The sequence below is a fragment of the Lissotriton helveticus genome, chromosome 12, assembly GCF_964261635.1.
Source record: "Lissotriton helveticus chromosome 12, aLisHel1.1, whole genome shotgun sequence".
In the NCBI taxonomy this organism is placed as follows: domain Eukaryota; kingdom Metazoa; phylum Chordata; class Amphibia; order Caudata; family Salamandridae; genus Lissotriton; species Lissotriton helveticus.
Window position 1 is genome coordinate 906,604,538 of NC_136073.1, and position 25,663 is coordinate 906,630,200.

The following is a 25,663-nucleotide window of genomic DNA, read 5'->3' on the forward strand; positions in this document are numbered from 1 at the left end:
CCGACCCTCAGAGCGGGCTGAACGAGGAGGAGAGCGCCATGGTGGCCGAGGCCAGCGACGAGGAGGAAGAGCCCCCCAGGCCGGTGGTGGCCCAGGCCAGCGAGGACGAGGCCCCCGACGGGGAGGAGGAGGATGAGACCCCCGAGGAGGAGGAGGAAGAAGAAGAGGAGGAGGACGAGAATCAGGAGGAGGAAGAGCAAGAGGAAGAGATGGAGGAAAACTGGGAGGAGGAGGAGGAGGACACGAACCCCCCCTCCCAGGACGGCCCCCAGGGCCAGGACACTGACGACCCCCCAGGGCCGGACACTGACGGGCCCCAGGACCAGGAGCCCGCGGCCCAAGAGTGACTTTTCATACCCCCCACAGGATGCACATCTTTTTTCAACACGAGCTTTGGACAGGGGGAGGGCGGGCGGGAGGGGGTTAGTTCCAAATTGGGGATGTTGTGTTGTAAACAAATTAGTTCTCTTAAATAAACAACAAGGTTTTGTTAGACTGTTCTCATTGTGTAGAGAAGCAAAGTTAGACAACTCATGTTTCCAAGGTTCCTGTTCCATGTGCTGCTGGTCTGAGGGTTTCCCATGTTTTTAAGTTGTTGTCCCCTGAATACCTCCTGCCTCGGGTGTATATTTTTTCTAATTACAAGTCTTTGCCAAAAGTGGCCTCTGGGTAGTATTTGCTTTGTCGTGCTCCACCAGAATGCTTCCTGAGATGTCTTTCTTATCCTGACCTCATTCATATCAACTGCATTGAAATACTGCATTTCTATTAGATAATAGAACACAAGATTTGGCGTTAGTACAGGTTAACTTAAAGATATTGCTTTATATTTTTACCTTTTCATAAAAAAAGTATGTTGGGACAGACTGAAAAAGAGCATGTATACTGGATTGACATCAGCAAAAGTAACTTGGCACGCAATTTATATTATGTGAGCATTTATTGTAGTTTGCAGTTAACATTTAGACAGTCCTCTTATGATTTGTGACTAAATTGATGCGTTTTTTTTCAAAGGTGACTTGCATTTTGTGTTCTTTACGTCTTTCGATATTGAGCCACATGCTACAACGGGAGACTTCTCATTTGCTTGTATGGCCTCTAAGAGTATATCACTAGAGCGCTGCTGTACATCTACATTTTCAATTACAGCAAATACGAATGTTCAGCTTATCTTGCTCAATTTGTTCTTCCCCAAGACAACATTTAGAAATTCAAGCTACACCATACTGCAGGTGCTTGAAATGTTCTGAGGGCATCCCATAAAATTATAATTTCTAGAGAATGGAATAATACTCCATGGTCGAAACATGAGTCAATGTTTTGTTTTTAATGTCAAATCTATCTCCGAAGTGAAGGACCCTGCTTAATCTGACTAAAGCAGCCACTTGCTTTTCCAAACACGATTTTTAATATACTAGTGTGTGCTCTTATTTCAGGTGAATATTTACTGTATTTGATGTTAAATTCACACAGCTCGCATGTTCACAAGAGGTACTCTAATGTCAAATTAAATTTGAATGGCCGTATTCTACATTTTGGGTATAGTTTGGCCATGTTGCTGTCCTCTTTAACCTTTTATGGCTCCAGCAGGAATATTTATGGGAATGGTAATGCCAAAAGATGGCAGTAGAAGACTTTTTTCCCTTTAATCATTATATCCTACATTACAGCTGTAGCCGGCACAATGCAAGCTTTAGTGATGTGCCTGAGATTTGAAGAAGTGTCCTGAACCTCCTTAGGAATGTCACTGCCTACTTTTAGGAAGGTTTAAACTGCTTGTTTTTTAACCTAGACATCACGGTTATGTGTTAAAAACAAGAGTTTTTTTTTTTTTTTTCGTTGATGGTTTCAGACATCTATAGTTTACCACTAGCAACAAGTGGCACAGAGCGTTGGGGTTAGCAGATATATGCTGTGCACGCAATCATCCCTTTTAACTGGGAAGGAGACATTTGTATGAAGGGCACGATGTATCCAGTGTCTCATGTCTGTAATTTCTAGGGCAGAGGATCTATTTTCGAGCAGGGATGTTGTGTGTTTTGTTTCTGTATTCCCTGCCATTTTGGACCAAACAATGTCTTCTCTTTCGAGGGAGATTTTTGGTGTTGTTTTAAAGCACTCTTGCTATAGCACAGCCACAAAATTCTCAGTGTGAAGGATTGGCTCTGGGGTCAGTGTTCGTTCCCCAACTTTGTCTAGACTCTTACCTGACTTTCAACTCGAATCCATCTTTGCCAGAATTGCCCTCATTGTTTATCTATTTCCCCCCTTTTTTTTATTTTTTATAGCTAACCCTCCCGAAATTTTAAGTATTTCTGCCTGCCACCCTTCCCAGCCCACTTGTGTGCTGGTGAACTTAATGGGGCTAGTATGACCTTGTGTTGAAAGTCAGTCCTATTTAGGGCAACTGGAATTGTGACCATGAACCACCACTGCAGCTATTTCTTCTAGCTCTGGTTAGGATGTCTGTCACTTGTGGGCATTAATACAATAAAATGTTAATTGAAAACAAAATTCCAAGTTGGAAAAACCGGTGTGCATTTTTTGCCAATTATTTTAATTATAAATTACACAACACTTTACCATTTTACTTTTTTGATACTCCTGTGCTGTTTGATACTTTTAACATATGTATTATTTGGTTCGTTCACCTCGGCTGTCGTGAGCTGCTTACATTTTACAAACAAAACTTTCCCCATGGAGGCTGTATGGCAGCAGCTGCATTGTTGAGGGGTTGCTTTTTATTATCTCTTCAGCCCAAGTTCTGCAAATTCTGACGCATTCAAATGTTGCCCCAACTTTTTCCTGTTACCAGTGATACTTGTGTATCCACCTCTGAGTGTTTGTATCCTAGTAGAGACACAGAGTACATGCTAGAAATAATGGCTATTTTTTTCCAACAGTGGAACTGTGGGACAGCTTTTTAGTTGGGCACCCTTGCTCAGTCTATTTTTATTTGGCTTGACAAAGTCAACCTCAAGTAGTTTATTTTGAAGGAAACACCTCATGTAAAGGGGAATGTGTGTTTACGAGGGGGCAGACCGGGTGATTTATTTTTTTGGGCTGTATGGGAGCAGGTTTTATTTTTGGCATAGTTTCTCCCTGTTGACGGGGGGGGGTAGAGTAAAACAGATAGTCACACCTTTTTTGGGTTGGTGACCATTGACATGACCGCTTGATATGTTTGGCAGGGGGAGCTTAGGTACAAAATGCAATAGCAGAACTGCATTTATACATTAAGAAACCGGTCCATATGTTTTTATAAACGCTCAAACCATTTCAGCCCCTCCCATCTAAACTCTTGTGTTTTACAATTAGTATCACAACATAGTATCACATCTGGAATGTTGAGCATAGTCTGGATTTATTTTGAGGCAGGGGGTGTGCGTGTGAGCAGGCAGCACTGTCGCTCAGTAATTACTTCCAATTGTCTTTAGTTGCATGTCAGATGTTACTGGTACACACTTTGGATGGTTACCCAAAATTAGTCTTCACCTACTGGGCTAGGTCACCATTGTTTGACACATTCCATCTCCACCCACTACTGAAATGAGAGCCCCTATGACCTGGAAGTAAGATAGGGTATGGCCTTTTCTTATGCCAGTCCCCAGTCCTTGGGAAAAGTCTTTGCCAGTATACTGTTTCATGTTACAGTGAAAAAGTTCTGTCCACTGGCAGTTAATCACAAGATGCCAGTCCGGTTTCATTGTTTTAGTTTGTGATCCTTTTAGAGGTTTGTTTCAAAGTCATAAAACTTCAGCAAGTAAATGCTTTCTACATTTTACATGTGCTTAAGATATGCTTGTTGTCAGTATGTTGTGTATACCATCTGCAAGGTGAAAAGTTTAGATGGTTGTCATTTACCAGATCTGGAATTTCCAGCCTTTTCTGTAAAGAGCCACTTAAGGTCAGTGAAAATCAACTAATTTTATTTAAGGGTGGGCATAGTTGGCGGGGTACCACTACGCGGAATCCGTCTCAACCCAATTAATAAAACAAAAATCTTACATCCCCTTGATAAAACAACAAGTAACTATATTTACATGCAAAATTGCATATAGCCACCTCACAAAGGTGAAAATGAAAATCTAGCAAGCAGTGAGACGTGATGATTTTGGTGTCATCACTAACCTAGGGAGAGAACCGAGCAGGTGCCTTTAACAAAAAGAGCATATCATGCTGAACGATAGGTGGTGGTCCCATCCTCCTAGGACCACCCCAAGCACAGTTTTGGGCAAAAATACAATCCCAACCAATGGCTCTGCAAAGCATCATGGGACGAGATTCTAGAGTGCAGTGAATATTATATCATCAAAATATTCCTCAACAGGCAGGCTCTCGGGCTCAGCTGAGAACGAATACTATACTATTCACTACACTCTATAATCTCGCTCCATAATGCTTTGCTGGGCATTTGATTGGCATTGTATTTTTGCCAATAACTCTACTTGGGGTGGTCCAAGGGGGATGCGACCACTACAATCATTGAGCATGATCTGCTCTTTGTGTTCAAGGCATCTGCTTGGTCCTCCCTGTAGGTTAGGGAGGAGACACCAAAATCATCACCTCTCTCATTGCCTGATATTTTTCCAAGCTCACTTTTGTGAATTGTTTATATGCTTTTTAGCATGTGAAGATAAAGTTGTTTTATCAAAGGGTTGTGGGTGCAGTAGCTAATTCCACTATGTACTGTAGTCTGAATTATTGCATGAATTCTGTGTTTTCAATGAAATGCCTAGTAACCAAATTTCGGCAACCTACGCTGGCAGAGTTCATTGTCCACTGTTAATTTTTATTACTATCTTTATAGTTACCACATCAAAGAAGATTGGTCAAAAGACAGAATATCTAGGACAAAACTAGTGTGGGGCCAAAAATAATGTGGTAACAATATCAAAATATCGAGCAGGTAGGTTCATACAGGTATACAAAGTATAGATTTGCTTTTCTTAATTTCACATGTATGTACCTTGACGATGAGTATATTGTCAAGGTATGTATATGAGAAATCAAGTATAGTAAACCTATGATCAACTGTATAAACTTAGGCCGCGCACGACTAAAATGCCAATAACGATATATTTAAAAAAATTATAAACATATCACAATATTTTGGTCCCTGATATTTTTGCCACAATAGTTTGGCGCTCAGTATATTCTGTAGTCTTATGTTCTGGTGGAGTCCCAGCAAGATTACATTAGTGGCAACTATTTCCAAGGTACGAGTAGTGGTCATTTCTGTTATCAGGCATTGTTTCAAGCAGCAAAGTATACAAAATAAAAGCTTTATCAATATAGAAATCCTCTAAATGAGTAATAAATAGCTGTAATGCCTGTCACTAAAATTATTCATAATCTTTTCCAATGCAATATGATATTACTCAAATAGTTTAAAATTTATACTGTGGAAATTCAGCAATTTTTCTGCAAACATCACCTTATTTGTTCTGATAATACATTTATTTTTCCCTTGAATATACACTTTCAATTTTGTTGCACATATGATTAGTCAAACAAGCAAAAGCTTCTAATTTAGTGGGCTGGGGTACACACAGCTACTTTCACGTAGCTGGAGAGCTACTGGTAACTCGTGAGCTACTCGGAAGCCTCATCCAGATGCCATGTTTCGGTCCCTGTGCAACAAGGCCCTATTATCCCTTAATGGCCGGTGACCATTGCTAGGTTTTGCGTGTACCTCTACCTTGTTTAGGAATTAGACACCATTGACCCCAAATAAAATGAATACTTGCACTGGTGTTCTGCACATCAGGGCAATCAATAACAAGACGTCCCCTTGCACTTGAGTCTAACAAACAACTTGACCGTTGCCTCTAGCTCCTTGTTCTGAGCTAACTAGAGTAAATGGTAACTGATCCAATTTATTCCATTCTAGGTGTAAGGAAATGCATTCTTCAAAAATTGATGGGGATTAAGAACAAGGTTAACTGCACCGATGTAAAAGAAACCGTTCACTGGAGTACTTAAGCTTTGTACTGTTAGGGTAGAAGGAAAGGGATCATGATGTATGGCGCTGTAGGCCCACACAAGTGTTACACTGTGCAACATGTGAGATGCGGCAATCCATCCAACCATATCAATTGTTTTTATGTTTATCTAATTTATAGCACGCTGCTCACCGCTAACTCGGATGTCTTAGTGCATAGATAAAAATGATAAAGCCATGGGTGTACATTCAACCCCAATAGCGGGAGTATCCATCTGAGTTGTCAGACAGGAAGGAGGAGAAGGTTGAGCAGAGTGTTCTAGGCAGTGAATGATCTGTCTATCATGAAAAAGGCGAATGTCTTCAAGAAGAGGTACCTTGGTGATGAGGGATCAACTGCTGTTATATCGGTTTTGTGCTGTCAGCAGCGTCTTCTCGGTGTTCTGAGAGACCGGGGCGGCTGATGGGGAACAAAGAAGTTAGCAATCTGGTTTGAAGTATGGTTATTTAAGGCTTTGTGTGAACCAGACCAAGAGAATTGGACTTTGTCCTTTCCTGGATTGAGCCAATGAAGAGATTTGAGAGCCTAGTTAATGTGCTTGTGTAGTTTGAGGTTGTAGAGCTGTTGGACTGTGAAGCTCTGAACTCCCTGGACATCCAAGGAAGGTGGTAGGAAGCTAGTGTAGCGGCTATTGCAGTAGTCCTGTCGGTACATGATCACTTTTAGGGTGTGATCAGGGTAGCAAAGAGAAGATTCCCTTCAGTTGATTGAGGTGGGGGAAAAAAGCATTTCTGCAGGCCGCGTTTTCTTGAAGGATTTTTTCGGGATAAATAATTTTGATTTTAGACATAATAAAAAAAAAAACAGCAATATAGCAAAGTACAATAGGAGCAAAAATTCCCACTCAGATGGTTAACACTTGTAAAGTCCCATGTGGTACAGACAAGCAAGCGAAACAAATTTAAACCACAAGACCCAACCATTTGCCCACACTCTACAGTATTTCTTCGGGCGCACCCGCGCTTCATACATAGGTTTTTCGTGTGCGGCTCAGCAGTCTACCCCCTCACGCCATTTCTTGAGGCTAAGCGGAGTAGGGCGTTTCCAGTTGGCGGCTATGTCCCATTTAGTTACAATCATTACTTGTAGGATTAAGGAGAGATAAAAATAAACGGTCACTCACAGGAGATATGCTTGCTTCACCGAGGCAAGTTTTATTTCTGCGTGGAAAACTATGCAAAGGCCATACCTCCACCACTTAAGGGTGATGCCAGTTTGTTTCAATATATTGTAATCGTTAGTATTGAATGCAGCTCAAAGGACCATTAGGATCAGCATGTGCAGGTGACCAAGAACTCAGCAGACAGTATTTGTGTTGGGTATTTGTAAAATGCACTGTCGCCCTCAAGGCTATCCTTTTGCTTGGCCAGTGTGCCTAGACCTGCCTATGGTAGGTTGGTTAATTTAAAAACTCGGTCATGGAACTTCAAGGAGAGGGGAGCTCTTATGTGGAGTGGCAGTCCGCTCCACTCTTGAAACAATGCGAGAGAACACCTGTCCTGTGTTTTTGTATGCTTGAGATGTGTGCAAGTACGAGTCCTGCAATGTGGAGGCGGTTCGTGAAAGGAGATGCAACTGTTCAGGTAGGTGGGCCTAAGCTGCAAATGTATGTGAGGAGCTTGAAATGAGTGTTTTCAGGAGCCAGTGGAGCTTCTGGAGGTGTGGTACAAGGTGAGCTGTTGAAGAGGAGTCTGCCAAGTTGTAGATGATTTGCACTCCTCTAGTGAGTTGCTTGGTGAGCCTGGGATAGAAGGTATTCTTATTCAAACTTGTTGGAGACTAGAGGGACATTTTTCTAGTGCTACTATTGTGCTGCCAAAGCTTCTCACAGCATTAACCCGATCAGGTCTGCCACTAATACCCCTAACACACTCTTCAAGGTGGTTAAAGTGCTCTCCATGCCTCTGGAGAGAAGATCTGTTTTGACTTTAATGTCAATAAAGATAAGCCTCCTCCTCTCGTGGCTGCGGAGGACTATGAAATCAGGGTAACTTGATGGTCCCTGCCCTAGAGTTTTCCAACTCAGCATAAATCAGATGGCGACCGTGGTGGAGGTCTTCAATCAGATACTGACATCTAAGGTGACCGTTATTCCCCCTCAATAGAAACCCAATGAGGATCCAGACGACCTAAAAAACCTGCGCACAATTTCTCTTATACCCACACAGAAAAATCTCATATCAACCAGGAACTGGCCGAGTTTATTATGGCTCAGGATCTCTTGAATCCTTCACCGAATGGGTTTTGAAGTGGTCACAGCACTGGTTGTTGCTGCAGATTCCATTTGTTGCCAAGTGGATCAACGGTGTGCTGCTGCGTTGGATCTGTCAGTGGCATTTGACACTGGTTCCTATCCAGTTTGGTGTAACATTCAAAGAGCGGGGTTGGGGGATGCAGCTTTGAACCTCCTGGGTTCTTTTCTGACAAATGGGACCCATAGCTTGGAATTTCAGGACCAATTGTTGCAGGGACTCGCAGGGGACCTCCTTTAACCCCACTCTATTTAACATATTTGTTGCCCCACGGCTAAACTGGTGCTGTCGCTTGGATTTCAGATTCCTATGCGGAAGACATCCACATCATTGTTTCTACATCATATGATCTACCCTTGGTAGCAGATAAGTTCAAACTAAACTCTGATCAGTGTCAGAGGGTAGATGACGGAGTATTGCTTAAAGTGAAATGTAGAAAGACTGATATTCTGTTTTTTTGGTCACAGCTTTGGTACCTTAAGACATGTCTTTTACCTACCCAGTGACCTCTGTTAAAACTCGGGGGTTATTTTTGGCAACTCTTACCTTAAAGATGCAGGTCAGTAGGACAGAGTTCTGTTTTTTAAAATCTTTTTTCTAAAACGTCTAGAAATCATCTTCCCACTTATTCCTGTGCTTAGATTATTGCAATGCTTTATACTTAAACATCAATAGGTCTTCACTTAACAGAATGCAGGTCATTGAGAATGCGGCAGCCTGTCCAGGCCTGAATAAGGAAACTTGTTAGTAAAGGCATGGGCTTCCATCACTGACTGGCTGTTAAGAAGCGTATGACCTACAAAGTGTTAAGCATGGTATTTTTAGCTCTTCGAGGGCGGGTTCCTCTGAGAACAGCATTTCACTGGTATACCCTCAAAAGACAGCTCAGATCATCTCTTAGTAATGACATTTTTATTAGGTTCTGGAATGCCAGGTGAGGCGGTCGCTACTTTTCAGTAGCAGCTGCCAAACAGTTGAACACTGCCCACACACATTGCAAGCCTGGACTCCATTGTTGCCTTCTGTAGGCAATTGAAAACCCTGCTCTTCTCCATCCTGTGATTGCAGCGCTCTAATTGTGGTGGATGTTTTTTCAGTACTGATTTTAGCGCATTGACATCCTTGGGCACAGTGTTCTATACATATCTTTCCTTTGCTTAAGAGCCACTTGAAGATTTTCCTCAACATCTTCAGTGACAAATCGTGCAGTGTCAACTTTTACCTGTGTGGCCATGTCCAGTTTGCGGTCATTTAATATTCCAAGGTTCCTGGTATGGGTCATAGTGCGCCTGGCCACCAGTTGGCGTCCCATGGTGGGGTGTTCTTGCTGAAGATCACTACTTGGATCTTATCTGTGTTGCGCTTGAAGCACTTCAAGTTAGCTACCTCTGTCATGCAGGCTTGTTTCTTGTGTTGGGGGTCTTGTCTGAGAGGAAGAGTATGAGTTGCTTTTCAGTTAGGGGCAATAAACCACGCCTCTTCTGTAATGCTTTTCCAGAAGTGGTGGATCTAGTGGTGCGGGATTGGTATGCTAAAACTGAGATGGGTGTGGTCTTTCCACTTCATGTTTGCTGGCTTGTAGATTGCGGAGAAAATGGAGTCTGGTGGTGTGGATGGGTGGCACATGCTGGGTGCGATCAATTTTTCTGAGGTTTTTTAGAAGGGCTGTAAAGTTTGGGTCGATGAGGACTTCTAGGTGAATGTTAAGGTCTCAGAAGGATGATGAAGGGGTCCTGATGGTGTGTATGCAAGTGTTCTGCCTAAGGAGAAGTTGGCATTGTTCCTGTATCTGTAGGTAGTGTAGTTGATGGTATCTTTGTATATGATGGTTACTCCATATCCGGGCTTGAGCTGGCAGTCTTGCCTAGTGATTCTCTAGTCATCGGGATGGCTGTAACACGGTTTAGTGCAAATGTTGAGTTGAGCCATGTTCCCACGAGGAAGAGCAGGTCCAGCATGTGGCAGTGCAGTAGGTCCCTTGTCTTCATGGTTTTCATGTGTATGCGAGTATGGGGTGGTGTTTGTCCTATGTGAGCATGTGACTGAATGAGTGTGCTGTTTGAGGAGTGGTGGGTATGCGGTGTGACAGAGAGCATAATAATTTGCATGTAGTGTATGAATGCTGGTGCAGTGTGGCGGCCAGTGTTGAGCGCACAGAGGAGTGCATCTGGTTGGGCGGGTTCCTGGCACTGAGTGATCTAGGTGGCTGCACTTATATGAGCTGCAGGTAACATTAACCCCTTCGATGCGGATGACAAAGCCAGCTCGTCATGGGCGTTACCTGCACTACGTGGATGACGAGCTGGCTTTGTCACAAACCGCGCGTTTTTCAAAAATCAGCGCACAGCGAGAAAACCCGCTAGCGCGGTAGCGGTTAAGTAAATCCTGAGGGGGGAAATAGTGCCATGAGTGGGGAAACAAGTGATTAACTTCCTCTCAGATAAGAGAGTAATTTCTCTTGCTTGGTTGATTTTAAATACTGTCTTGGTGGAAAAACAGATGTCACTTCCTGTTTAGATGGATGATGGGAAATCCTGCTATTTCACTTCCTGTGAAGATGGGTAATGTGAAAATCCATTCTAATGTTTAGGAGAGTGGATTTGATTATTTTCATTCTGATTGGACTTCAATGAGGAGGCCATTGGTCTCAATATAGTGTGATAGTTTTCAGGTGGCCACGGTTACGAGTGCTTAAGCCACACACGGAAATGCTGGCGACAGGTCTATAATTGTTGAGGGTGATTAAATCCAAAGAGTCTCCCTTTAGGATAGGGGTTATGAAAGCATATTTAAGTGACTAACCGATGTCCCACTCGTTCAGGAACATGAGATTTGTGATTGTCTGGAAGGCCAATTTGGATGGTATTAGAGTACTATAACCCATGGGTTGGGGTTTTTCTTGAAAGAGGACTGAATTGTACTCACTTCAGAATCTGTGACATACTTGGGGTGGGGTGCAGGATATCTGTTCTTCGGGGTGGCTAATACAGAGTTGGCAATCATTTTGTTGGTGATGAAGGTCCTATGATTGATTATTTTTTTGTCATTGTTTTTATTGTTGACATCTTAAATACATTTCCAAACTTTAGTATGACCACATAGTACATTTCATCTCATCGTACATTCTTATCTATGGCTTACTAAATGCTACCCAACCCTGTTTTTAATCTACCTCTAGTGCAGTGTCGTGTTGCCTGGGGGTGTTCACAAATATTCCCTCTATAGACGTTCCATTTATCCCAGATCTGTGACCATTTCTTGGGACAGCAATGCAGCATATACACTGTCTTCTCCATTACCATGCACCAATCCATGTCTTTTTTTCCACATGCTCAGTGTGGGCGTCTCGAGAGCCCCATATAATTTGGTCCCCAAGGCCACCCAGTTTCTTTCTTTCCCTGTCATTTCAGTGGGGTCCCATATATTCAGAATACATAGTTTTATCTTGGGCTCTGCTTCTTTGCACAGTACATTTGTCATGCATTGAGTCACTTTTGTCCAATAACGCTGGATATATACACAGCCCCATATGGTATGTTCTCTGTTTGTTACTGATAGCGCGGGGATGCCTAAGGGTAGCCAGGCTCTCTACAAGTACTCATTAATAATAATGAAGATTCCCTCCTGACTCACACTCTGCTGCACCTGGGATCTTCCTTATAACTTCTCTTTATTAGAACAGTGTTTGCTTAGTATATTCTATGTAATATCGTAAGTTGTACTAATCGCAGCTTTGAGATTCCGACCTCGTTGGGGGATGACTGAGCTTCTTGCCATTCCTCATCTTCCATTTCCACTGTCTTTATTCCAGTGGCCACGAAGTTGCAAAAGGGGGACTGGCATGTTTAATAATTTCCTATATACCAATGAGATCACTTTCCTTGGCATATGTTCTTCTAGAATCCTATCTTCGTGTGGGGAGGACTCGGCGCAACTGACCCAGGGGGGTGGCTGCTTGTAGTGCGTGTTGGATTTGTAAATATCTAAACTTATGCATCTCAGCCATTTCATGATCTTTTTGCAATTGGGCGAAAGGAATTACTTCACATTTTTTCCATACGCCCCCCACATAGGAAATGCCAATCTGGTCCCACGCTGGGAAGCCTTTTGAATTCCTCAAGTTTAGGTCAAGCTGGTGTAAGCAGCGCGAAGCATCTTTTGTTATCCACTTGCTGGACTGGGGATGGGCACGCGCAGGGCTGTCTGAGATTTCACTATGTGTGCGCGCATGTTGACCCACGCGCAGTGCACAGATTCCCAGCAAGTGGATAACAGACCCCCCCCCCACCGGGCACATGCGGGGATTACATACATACACAATACACCCCCCCACCTCACCGGGCACACGCGGGGCTTCCCTCACTGGGGGGGTGGGTACCGGCAATGTGCCCAGACGCCCCCTCTTCACAAAGGAACACAGGGGCCCCACTCACCAGGTCTGTCTGACTCCTCTTGCGGCGGTGGCTGCACGGGGTTGGTAGGTGGCGGGGGCAGGCACCGGCGATGTGCCTCGAGCTCCCTCCGCTTCTCTCCACAGACTCATTGCGGCAGCGGTCCAGGCCCAGCAGCAGGCGGGGCTCTCCCTTAGCACGGGAGCCCCGCTGGGTCACACGCTGGCTCCCTCCTCGTCACAGGAGCGTGGGGTAGGCTCCCGTACGCTTCCTGTCTGTGCTGGTGGCCCCGCCCTCAAGCAGGCAGTTCCGCCTGGCGTCTTGTGTCTCGCCCGGCACCGGAGCCGCGGCGGTGAACTTCTTCAGCTCTGGTTGTGTGCGTCATTCTCAATTTACCTAACATTTGCACCACTTCTAACTAAGGGTGGGCGTAGTTCGCGAAGTAGCGCTACGCGAAGCTATGCTTCGCACTACGCGAGCTGCGTAGTAGCATGTTCGCACTGTGCAAGATGCGTTTTCAATGATTGCACAGTGCGGACAAGCACCCGGCACTGTGCAAGCATTGAAAACGGTATCTTGCACAGTGCGAGCTGTAGTTTTCTGCTGCTCGAGTAGATTATTACTCGAGCGGCAGCTTTCTCAACACGAACAGGTAGTTTCTCATTGAGAGCGGTCGCGAGCATGCGCAACTACTCACAATGAGAAACCTGACCTCATCGCGTTGAGAATCTCGCCGGGATGTCATTTTACTTGCTCGCGGTCGCGAACATGATGTTCAGGACCGCGAACAAGCAAAAATGACCGCTGCACTACGCTATGCTGCACTACGCATGTTCGCACTGTGCTACGTGCAGCTCGCGTAGTGCGAAGTTGCGAAAACTTCGCAAACTCCGCGAGCGTAGCGTAGTGCTTCGCCCAGGGTTACTTCTAACGGCGTTTTTATTGAACTAAGGTACCTTTAACCTACTAACAGGCATTACCTGGCCCTCCTTCTCACACCTGCAGGCTCTCGTGACTGTTTTGCCGTCTTTCTCTTCCCGTCTTTCTGATCTGTGGTTTCCCTCTCTTAAACCCCATAAAACCACCAGCTCAAATTAAGCACGTCGTGAACTATGACGCACGTGTGTACATGAGCGGGACAGTTTGTATTTCACTAATTTCATTGGGTGACACTCTCCTGTCAGTATCAGGTAAAGAACAGTGTACACCTTGCCTTCATATGCCAAGGACGCACCTTTACTGATGCACTGTTGCATAACTATCAAGGTAGGTGGCTGAACATCAGAGTGTCTGTCCCACACAAGCGCCCTCAGGGGGAGGCGTTGTGTTGGTCGAGCCAACCGCACCTAACGATAGCCACTTGACTTTACCTTTATCTTCCAAAAAAGGTCTCCTTCTGCTCTCCATTACAAGGGAGAGCTGTGAAGATAGCGGCAGTGCCTGGGGAAGTACCATAGTGTTGTTTTCCTTGCCACTCCCGAGCACAAGCCTGTGCGTTTCTGCTTGGCGTCTTCAGTGCGCACATTAACTCAATGTATTTCACAGTTAGGGCATGTTTTGTTGAGCTCGGACACAGTTAAGTCTGTGCCCTGTATTTCTGAGCTTTGTCGTCAGCACAGTACACAGTGGTGCTAAACATTTCGCATTCATGTATGCACAAAAGGTGTAATAAAGAAATTTACATACACTTAGAAAGTGTTTGTGGGGTTGGGGAAGGGTTCTACTCTGAACATATTTTTAGAAACAATGCTAAATTTGCATTTGGATCCAAATTTCGTATACACTACCAAAAAATCCTCTCTTGACCAGGTCTTTTCCACATGGGACTTAGATGTCTCTCCTCCCCAGCCTCTGGTGTGGACTGACCACTTTCTTCTAGAGTTCCGAGTGCATCGTGAGACTGCACCCTTTGTTACTCAGAGTAAGCCTCGAATGGGCAGTTTTAGACCTTACCACCGCATTACACCTGAAGCGGTGATGGTGGCCCTCAGCTCCCAACCACTTGTTTTGAGTGGTAATGTGGAAGATGATGTTACAGTCCTGGACAATTGGCTGCTGCTTCAGGCAGCAGAGCTCGCCCCGCCCTACCTTGACCCCTCGAACCTCGGCTCCCTGGTTCACGCCTGCTCTTAAAGAAAGCAGGAGGACCTGCAAAAGACTCGAGAGAGCGTGGTGGAAACATTTTGAGAGTCTTGAGAAGACTGCTTATATACAAGCACTTAAAATGCACCACAAACTTATCCTCGAAGATAAAAAATGTTTTTTCTCATCTAGAATAGAAGCTGCCGGGAATACAAATAAAGAGATTTTTAAAATAGTAAAGGAATTTGCATCCCCGAATGCTGTAACTAGGTCTTTCTCCCCTTCATCTCTATGGGTGGAGCAGATTGCTCTATTTTTCGCGGATAAAATTAGAAAGATCCACGACACTTTTCCTAGCTCCCTTGAGGCTAATATCCAGGATCAATCAATCATAACATTTGTATAGCGCACTACTCACCCGGAAGGGTCTCAAGGCGCTTGGGGGGGAAGGGGTCTGCTATTGCTCGAACAGCCAGGTCTTGCGTTGTTTCCTGAAGGCGAGATGGTCCTGGGTCAGCCGAAGGTGGATGGGGAGGGAGTTCCATGTCTTGGCCGCCAGGTAGGAGAAGGATCTGCCTCAGGCGGTGGCTCTTCGGATGTGTGGTACGGCGGCGATGGCGAGGCTTGTAGAACGTAGCTGGCGGGTGGGCGTGTAGAAGGTCAGGCGGTCGTTGAGGTACTTGGGGCCCAGGTTGTGGAGAGATTTGTGTGCGTGGGTGATGAGCCTGAACGTGATCCTCTTGCTGGCGGGGAGCCAGTGCAGGTCCCTCAGGTGGCTGGAGATGTGGCTGCGTCAGGGGATGTCCAGGATGAGTCGGGCGGAGGCGTTCTGGATGCGTTGGAGTCTTTTTTTTGTAGCTTGGCTGTGGTTCCGGCGTAGAGGGTGTTTCCGTAGTCCAGTCGGCTGGTGACGAGTGCCTGGGTGACCGTCTTCCTGGTTTCGGTCTGGATCCATCGGAAGATCTTGCGGAGCAAGCGTAGGGTGTTGAAGCATGATGAGGAGACGGCGTTGACTTGTCTGGTCATCAAAGGGAGGAGTCCAGGATGAAGCCCAGGTTGTGTGCGTGGTCTGTTGGCTTGGGAGTGGTGCCCAGGGCGGGGGGCCACCAGGAGTCGTACCAGGCGGAGGGCGATGGTCCCAGGATGAGGACTTCCGTCTTGTCTGAGTTCAGTTTCAGGCGGCTGTTCTTCATCCACTCGGCGACGTCTTTCATCCCTTCGTGTAGGCTGGTTCTGGCGGTGTCGGGGTCTGTGGTGAGGGAGAGGATCAGCTGGGTGTCGTCGGCGTAGGAGATGATGTTGAGGTTATGTTGGCGTGCGATGGCTGCAAGAGGTCTCATGTAGACGTTGAAGAGGGTGGGGCTGAGTAATGATCTTTGCGGTACGCCACAGATGACTTCGGCGGCCTCGGAACGAAACAGGGGGAGGCGGACTCTCTGTGTTCTTCCGGCGAGGAATGAGATGATCCACTCCAGTGCCTTCTCTTGGATACCGATGTTGCTGAGGCGTTGAACTAGGGTGCGGTGACAGACAGTGTCGAACGCTGCGGAGAGGTCCAGGAGGATGAGGGCCGCTGTTTCCCCGTTGTCGAGCAGGGCTCGAATGTCGTCGGTGGCTGTGATGAGGGCGGTCTCGGTGCTGTGGTTGGCTCTGAAGCCGGACTGCGAGGGGTTGAGGGATCCGTTCGTCTCGAGGAAGGCGGCAAGCTGTCTGTTGACGGTCTTCTCGATGACTTTGGCAGGAAAAGGGAGGAGCGAGATGGGGGCGGAAGTTCTTGAGGTCGGTGGGGTCCGCTGTTGGTTTCTTCAGTAGGGCGCTGAGCTCTGCATGCTTCCAGCTCTCCGGGAAGGTGGTGGTGTAGAAGGAGGTGTTGATGATGTTCCGGGGGCGTTGGTTCGACGGTTGGGTGCGTGGATGGTGCGTCGAAGCTGTTGTGGATGTCGGCGATCTTGCGGTGGAAGAACGAGACGAGAGAGTCGCAGAGATCTTGTGAAGGAGTAATGTCGTTGTTGTCGGTGCTGGGGTTGGAGAACTCCTTGACGATGCTAAAGAGTTCCTTGCTGTCGTGGGCGTTGTTGTCCAGTTGTTCCTTCAGTGATTTCTTCTTGGTGGTGCGGATAAGCTGGTGGTGATTGCGGGTGGCGTTCTTGAGGGTAGTCAAGTTGTCTGTGGTCCGGTCGAGGAGCCAGGCTTCTCGAGGGTGCGGCAGTTCTTCTTGGAGTCCTTGAGTTCGTCGGTGAACAAGGAGGCTTTCTTGCTTCTGGGTCTGCTGGGAGGGTTCTTCAGTGGTGCGAGGTCATCGGCGCAGGCGGTCAGCCACTGCGTGAAGTTGCGGGCTGCTTCGTTGGGGTCCGTTGTGCTGGCGGGTGAGTTCTGGCTGAGGGAGGTGGTGAGCTGCTCGGCGGTGATCTTGCTCCAGCTCCTGTGAGGAACCTGTTGCGGGTGGTGGTGGGTTGTGGTTCTTCTGAAGCTGAAGTGGACGCAGCTGTGGTCAGTCCAGTGAAGTTTGGTGGAGTGGCTGAAGGTGACGTGCTCGCTGGATGAGAAGACTGGATCAAGCGTGTGGCCGGCGTAGTGGGTGGGGGTGTTGACCAGTTGCTTGAGTCCGAGGTTGGCGAGGTTGTCCAGCAGGGCGACGGTGTTGCGGTCCTTGTTGTTCTCCAGGTGGAAGTTGAGGTCCCCTAGGAGGATGTAGTCAGTGGAGGGGAGGGCGTGCGGGCTGATGAAGTCCGTCATGTCTTCGCTGAATTGTGTGCGTGGTCCTGGGGGTCTCTAGACGAGGGTGCCTCTGATGGTCGTCTTTGGGTCGGTGTGTATCTGGAAGTGGAAGTGCTCGGCGGCGGAGAAGGTTTTGTTGGAGTCGGTCGTGATGCGGATGGTGTTCTTGTGTACGATGGCGATGCCTCCTCCAGTCTGGTTGACGCGGTCCCTCCGGGTGATCTTGTATCCGTCTGGGATGGCGATGCCGATGTCTGGAGCGGAGGAGGAGTTCATCCAGGTTTCTGTGAGGAAGGCGACGTCTGGTGAAGTTGTGTCGAGCAGGTTCCAAAGTTCAATGGCGTGTCTGTGGATGGAGCGGGTGTTGAGCAGGATGCACTTGAGGTGGGTCTTGCTGGTGCTTGGCTTGGCGGGTGCGGTGCAGGTTCGGAGGCAGGTGAACTTGCAGGCTCTGCAGGTGAAGGGTCCGTGGTTGCGTTTCGGGGTGGCCCGGCAGCAGGTGGGGTTCCGGCCGGCATTGAGTGCGTTGAGGGCGGCGGCGTTGTAGGTGTGGCGGGTGGTTTCGTAGTGGCGGGAGCCAGGGGTCCTGGCACTGGGCGCGGACGGGCGCAGACGGGCTTGCCTTTGGCGCACATTCGGCGCGTCCGCTGCGCGTCTGTACGGTTGCCATTTAAGGCTAAGTTGGAGGGAGGAGCAGCTGGGAGGCGGGAGCGGGTAGGACACGGAAAAAAGGGGGCGTGGCCGCGAAAACGGCGGCGGGGAGCGGGGCAGGCAGAACGGTAAATGCACAATACTACAACAACTTTACAACAAATTTACAGCAATAATCACGAACAGCTGGGGAACAGTACAGTGAGGCAGTGGCAACAATACCAGCTAGGGAGGCAGGCAGAACGGCAAAGCGAGACTGCTGGCAGCAGCGAGTGGCACACGAGGGGCACACACACAGCTGGAGGGCCGTGCGGCGCGGGGGTGTCCTGAGAATAGGTCACACTCGCCTGCGCCGCGCGCTCGCCCTATAAGGACAAGTGGGAGGGAGGAGCAGCTGGGAGCGGGGAGGACACGGAAAAAAGGGGGCGTGGCCGCGAGAACGGCGGCGGGGAGCGGGGCAGGCAGGCAGAACGGTAAATGCACAATACTACAACAAATTTACAGCAATAATCACGAACAGCTGGGGAACAGTACAGTGAGGCAGTGGCAACAATACCAGCTAGGGAGGCAGGCAGAACGGCAAAAACGAGACTGCGGGCAGCAGCAAGGGGCACACGAGGGGCGCACACACACAGCTGGAGGGCCGTGCGGCGCGGGGGTGTCCTGAAAACAGGTCACACTCTCCTGCGCCGCGCGGTCGCCCTTTAAGGACAAGTGGGAGGGAGGAGCAGCTGGGAGGCGGGAGCGGGGAGGACACGGAAAAAAGGGGGCGTGGCCACGAGAACGGCGGCGGGGAGCGGGGCAGGCAGGCAGAACGGTAAATGCACAATACTACAACAAATTTACAGCAATAATCACGAACAGCTGGGGGATAACGTCCCCTCTCACCCTGACCCTCCGGAGAGCGGTACTTGTATCTACAAGTTTCCTCCTTTGCCATTGGCTACTTCATTGGGCATTTTGAAGAGCCTAAAATCGGGGGCCCCTTCTGACCCTTGCCCTGCGTCTACTTTGGCATTAATAGCTCCCTCCATTAATTCTTATGTGAACTCCATTTTGAATACATCCCTGCAGCAGGGGCTGGTTCCTGACAAGTGAAAGGAAGCTCTTATCCTTCCCCTTCTAAAAAAATCCAATTTGGATCCAGAGCTTCCCGCTAATTATGGGCCAATTTCCCTTCTGCCTTCCAAAGTACTGGAAAAATGTGTTCACTCAGTTGCTTCAGCCTTTTTGGAGACGAATAACACCCTGAATCAGAGCCAATCTGGTTTCCGCCCTAATTTCAGCACCGAAACAGCGCTTCTGGAAATTTCAGAATGCATTAAGAACGCCTTGGATAAAGGTGGCAAGGCTATGCTGATATTGTTAGATCTCTCAGCAGCCTTTGACACCGTCCTTCATAGTCTACTCCTGAAGAGACTCCAGGAGGCCAGCTTTAGAGGGGCGGTTCTCAAATGGTTTGCTTCTTTTTGGTCTGGGCGCCAACAAACTGTGGGCTCCTCCTTTTTCCACCCTAATTCCTCCTTTGGAGGTTGGCGTACTCCAGGGTTCGGTGCTTAGCCCAACTCTATTCAATTTGTACATGTCCCCATTGACCAGTCTTGTTGAGTCGCATGGAGCGAAAATAGTGTTGTATGCTGAAGACACCCAACTCCTTTTTACATGCGACAAAGTTTCGGAGTTTAGGGGGAAGCTATTATGGTCTGCCTGTTGGCGGCGTTCTCCTGGCTCCAGTTGAATGAACTGAAGTGTAATTCCGACAAGTCGGAGATCATGTTCTTTGGTTGCCCTTCTACCAACTTATGGCGGAACTGGTGGCCGCAGGACATGCACCCTCCAGCTAATCCAGTATCGTCTGTAAAAAAACCTTGGCATAAAAATCGATGACTATTTGAGTATGGTCAAGACGGTGGCTGGCCAGTGCTTTGGGTTTTTGAAAAAGATTAAATAGTTTTTTCCTTTGCTTTCGATGCCTTGCAGGAAAATTATGGTGCAGGCCTTGATTGGATCCAAGAAAAACCAAAGGAAATGATGGACGGAGCGTTGACAATACAAGCACTCACCCCCAGTCAACTGATCTGGGTTTAATCCATCACCGTTCTCTAGCCCACTCTGCCACCCCAGTTCAGACATGGCCATATGCAAATCAGTCTGACCCTGTGCCTCATGGGAACAGTCCAGCCCGAATTGCCAAGCCATGCCTTCCCTGGACCGGAAACAAGCTACGAGGACCGGTTCCTGGCATTTCAGCCGTCTTCAGCCCGGCTTGCTTGAATCCACAGGCACCTCCCCAGACAGGGGTTTTGTGTAATGGGGCAGGGAGGGCTGCATTCAGTGAATGCTTCTAGACACTGCCTGGGGCACACAAAGTGATCCATGCATAGCCCAGTTCAAACCGGTTGCTGGGGCACAAAGCCCCAGCTCTGGCGTGAAACTGGACTAAGAGAAAGGGGTGTAACCACCCCCTTCTCAGGTCCACCCATAGGAGGGACCTAGCCAGGTAGTCCAGCCCCCATCCTTAGTATAAGTATAGGAACTGTGTCCCTAGGACTTTAGATTACCCTGGATGAATCTTTGAAAGACATATCCTGGACCTTCGTCGTTTCATTCTGACTGGAAGACGGAAGATATCTCCTTTGTGGTCAAGGAGTGACCACCCTGTTCAAACAGGCACCAACAGCAACTTTGCCGGTCTGCATTTTCGAGGCTCCAGAAGAATCCGCGACACAGGAACTGGACTTCCAGACTTCTCCGACTCCGACCCACATCAAAGCTAAGAACCGTGGCGAACACGATAGACGTGGGACTGGACATCCTGCATTTTGCTATCTGCACTCCTTTCCTGAAGCCTCAGTAAGTTGTGCATTGGGGTATGGGAAGCCCCAGCCCCGAGCACCATTTGCACCCAAGCCCAGGCCCCCACTCTCCGCCAGTGTCCCGTGGGCCCCACCTTTGCATTTGAGCTCGGCGCGTCTTCCCGGTTCCTTGCCTGTTCGCTAGTGAGCCCCCGAAGATCTTTTCTTTGAACTAAACTTGTTTTCCTGGTTGCTTCAGGCTTGCTCCAGCTTTCCTGAAAAGGAGAAGCGCCACAGACCTTGCTGGTCTGCAACAGAGCCAATCTCGACATCCTGCGTGGGTTGCGGTTGCCAAAGCTTGTTGGGTCCAATCCGGATACCGACACTGCAGTCCTCTAAATCCATCGTGGGACAGCTCCTGGTTATCTTTCATGCCTCCTGGACCTCGTGGCTGAAGAGACAAGTTCAACTACACCTGAAATCACCCGACATCGCCTGGTTCCTTCCTGGTCACTGGCTAGTGACCCAGACTCTGTCACTTCTGCTTTCAGGTTCTTCAGATCTTCGATCCACCCGGACACTTTTCCTCTGGTCACCTGCAGCACTTCTTTGCAGCTCTTCATAGAAAACGACGACGAAACCTGACACGAAAAGGTACCTATGCACCCGGCTCCCCTGGGTGAGGTAACACGAGTACTCCGGTGCTCCCGTGGGTCTTGACTCTCGAAGTGTCCTAGTTTAAAAGGATTCCATCCTAGTCCATCCGGAAGTGTCCTTAAATTGTATATTTGTAACTTTTACGAACTCCATAGAAAGTCAATGGTAACCCGCGCCAGTGTTTAGACACTGCATACGTCTCCCCTGGTTCTCCTACTTCCTAACCTTTGGTTGATTAGTGTAGCCCCAGCGATTCCACAGGCCCTAGACCTGTTTTCTAATTCTCTCGTGGTACTTACACCAATTTCTTAGTATATGGTTTGTGAGGCCCCTAGGGCATAACGTATACTGTGCAACTTATCATATATTACTTTGATATATACCTTGTGTGGTGTCCTTTCATTTAGTACTCAAGGGATTATATATGGTAAAACAACTTGCTTAACTCGCCTACTGAAGTCTTAGCCTGAAGACTGCTGGTTCATGCTACCACTAGGATAGCTTTCTATAAGGTTGACTTTACAACCACCATCAATAAGGGTCGATTAGACTGGTGCAAGGTGCCCACTAGAACTAGTGGACATCATATGCCAGGCTAACTTCTCACATTGGTGTGCAGCGGTCGGGATAAGAGCTTGCAATTGTTTTACCAAATAATCTTGAGATATCATCTGAAAGATCATATCAAGGTACCTGTAGGCACATATAAATCAAGTCTTATATATACATAAGTTCTACTGAACTTAGTAGTTGTTGGTGGTAAGGGCTTAGCATACCCTGACTACAACTCCTAGAGAGGTTCTAGTAGGAAAACAAGTAGTGTAGGTAGGTGCACACACCACACCACACCTCACTAGCAATGTCCTTGGAAGCAGGGCCTAGTGGGCCTCTGCCAGAAGACAACCAAAGGTTGCCTTCTAAGTATGACTCATTCTCTTTTCAGGAACTAAGAAGTCCGTGTGTGGTCAGAAGACTGAGACAAGGACAGAGTCCAACCTTTAACCACCTGGTAGATATCTTCGTGGCTCATGATGTAGAGAATGCATCAGACCCAGGTAACCAAGGTAGTAGAGAGGGGGGCCATCCCTCAACAGAAGAGAATAATACTGGGTAGGATCGAGTGGTCTCTGATGATGAAGTGGATGCTGACCAGGATGAGGTTGATGAACCTGACCTGGGCAACACAGTACTATCTGGAGGTGGAGAGAGCCATGGTAGGCCCCCCTCTAACCTTCCAAATAGGCCTAACAGTGGAAACAGAAGGCGCTGATCACTTTCCAGTGGTTCTGATCATTCTGATTCCTCAGTAGGGTCCAGTGCCTCTGCTCTGAGGAGGATGACTGCCCCTCAGAGGAGAGAGCACAAAGCTAGAATGAAAGAGGTCAAGCTGAGGATCAAGAGGCAGGAAGCTGCCCTTGCAAAAGAGACCCTAGCTCTTAAAAGAGAGAAGAACTTGTTTGGACTAGAGCCCACTGGTGGCAGCATAATTCCTAGAGATAGGGAAAGTTCTCATGACAATAGAAACCTGAACAATATTGCCCCTCCTTATCAGATTGGGGATGACATCCACAAATGGATAACTGCTTTGGAGAAGGCTTGCAAAGTACAGCAGGTACCCCAAAGTCAGTGGGCAGCAATCTTGTTGCTCTCCTTTGCAGACAAAGACAAGCTCCTCACCGTTAGAGAAGAGGATGCTGACAACTACTATGTCCTGAAGAGTGCTCTGATAGAGGGTTTTGGTCTAACCACTGAGCAGTACAGGTTGCTGTTCAGAGACACCCAAAAGACAGACTCAGGACTGGACTGATTTTGTAGATTGTGTTACTAAGGCTCTGGAAGGTTGGTTACTGGGCAGTAAAGTAAGTGACTATACAGGATTGTATAACCTTATTATGAGAAAACAGATTCTTAATAACTGTCAAAACCAGCTATTGCATCAACACCTGGTTGACTCTGATTTGACCTCTTCCCCAAGAATTGGGAAGGAATGTGCCCCGGAAGTGACTACTACTTCCGGCCTCCCAGTGGCACGCAGGTCAGCAGTCTAGTCATTCTGCGCAGCTAAAGCTACAAATAGAATCACCTTCCTAAGCATCTCGGACCTGCCAGAAGGTAATAATTGAATTGAGCGCTGGTAAAACCGGGAGCACCTGGTAAAGGCCTCCTGCTAAATCTTCTTTGAGGGACATTTATCGCGCTGCGATCTATTACTCTGTTAAAACCCATCTTATGTTTTAACCTCACTTATTCATTCGCGCTTATTCTCACCTTTTAAAACCTTTCCCCGGTCCACCACTGCCTTGCAGATTGTTGTGGAGGGAAGATTAAAAACTCGACTACGCCCCGGAAGTGACTACTACTTCCGGCCTCCCAGTGGCACGCAGGTCAGCAGTCTAGTCATTCTGCGCAGCCAAAGTATAACAGAAGTATGCCTTTCCGTTCGTGCAGCGGACGCGCGCAGCGGGTGCACCAAAGGCAAGCCCGTCTGTGCCCGTCCGTGCCAGACCGGGACAAGGGCCAGGACCCTCTACGTCACTCCCCGCAGCCCCCATACGCTACACTCGTGAGACCCTCCTCCAGCTTAGACAGACTACCCACACACCATGTCTCCACTCCCTCTCCTTGGAAGAGCGACAAAACAACTGCTCTCACTGCCCCTATACCCTAAAACCACCATCTACGCCCAAAAAGCAGTCGATGAAGATGGCCCTACTCAACTGTAGGTCCCTTCCTAAACACTGTGTAGAAATAAATCTGCTCCTCCAAGACCTAGAGCTAGAGGCTCTGTTCTTGACAGAAACCTGGCTATCTCCAACTTCAGAGCCAGACATTGTCCAAGCCCTCCCGCCAGGCTACCTAATCCAACACCACGACAGGCCCTCTGGAATAGGCGGTGGAATTGCTGTTATCTATAAAAACCACCTGTCTTGCCTTCCTCTAGACAGCCCTGTCCAGGACTGTGAAAACGCACCCTTCTCCATCCAAATTTCTCCGCTAAAATCATTCTCAGGCATCCTCATTTACCGCCCCCCAGGAGCACAGGGACGGTTTGTAGCTCCTTGATGGAAGCCACCATCTCCCAGGCTTGCTCATCTCCCAATTTCACAATACTAGGAGATCTAAATCTCCACTTCGACGACCCAGCAGACAAAGTGTCAGGAGACCTAATTTTAGACTTAGCCTCCTACCACCTCCGCCTGAAAAGCCACCGGTCCACACGTCAAAGGCCATCTCCTTGATCCTATTTTCTCGAATATCTCCGAGCTATGCACAGACGAGCTCCTCCCCATCCCCTGGTCAGATCACTGCCTAATCCTATTCAAGTACCAATTCCACACTGAATCCCCCTGCAGACCCCCTCCTTGCCTTCCATCTCGCCCATGGTCAAAACTAATTATCAAAGACTGGACACTCGAACTCGAAGCGACGACACCAGTCCTCGAACCAGACCCAGTCCTAGCTGACCAGCAACTCTCCACCTGGATCGAAAAATCCCTAGATCTAGCGCTACCAAAAAAACCTCTCCCCAACAAAAAGGGAACCTTTAAATCCCCCTGGTTTACCCGTGAGCTTCGCAACCTGAGAAAACAATGTAAAAAACTCAAACGCCTATGGAGGAAGGATTGGTCCAATAAGAAAAATATCGAATACAAATCAGCTATGAAATCCTACAAAGCCAGCTTAAAAAGTACCCAGGCGGCCTTCTTCGAAGATAAATCCAAGCCGCCGCCAACTCTTCTAGGGAAACATACCGCATCATCAGAACTCTGATGAAAGTCCCAGATCCGCAACCTGCCAACGATCCCTCAGGCCAAAGATGCAACGAACTAGAATTCTTTTCCACTAAGATCCTTCACATCCTAAAAACCCTTCCCACTCCCAACCACCCCCCAGACCCACCCCGCTCCCGCAACCAATGCCCCTCGCCTGGACTCCTTCTCCCCGCTAACAAAGGAGACTCTCCCCATTATCTTAAATTCCATCAAGAGTGGCTCCCCCACGGACCCCGCACCCCTCAACAAACTAAGACTCGTGGCTCCCACCGTGACCCCTCTCATTATCAACCTAATAAATTCCTCCCTAGGAAAAAGCATCGTCCCCCCCCCCCACCT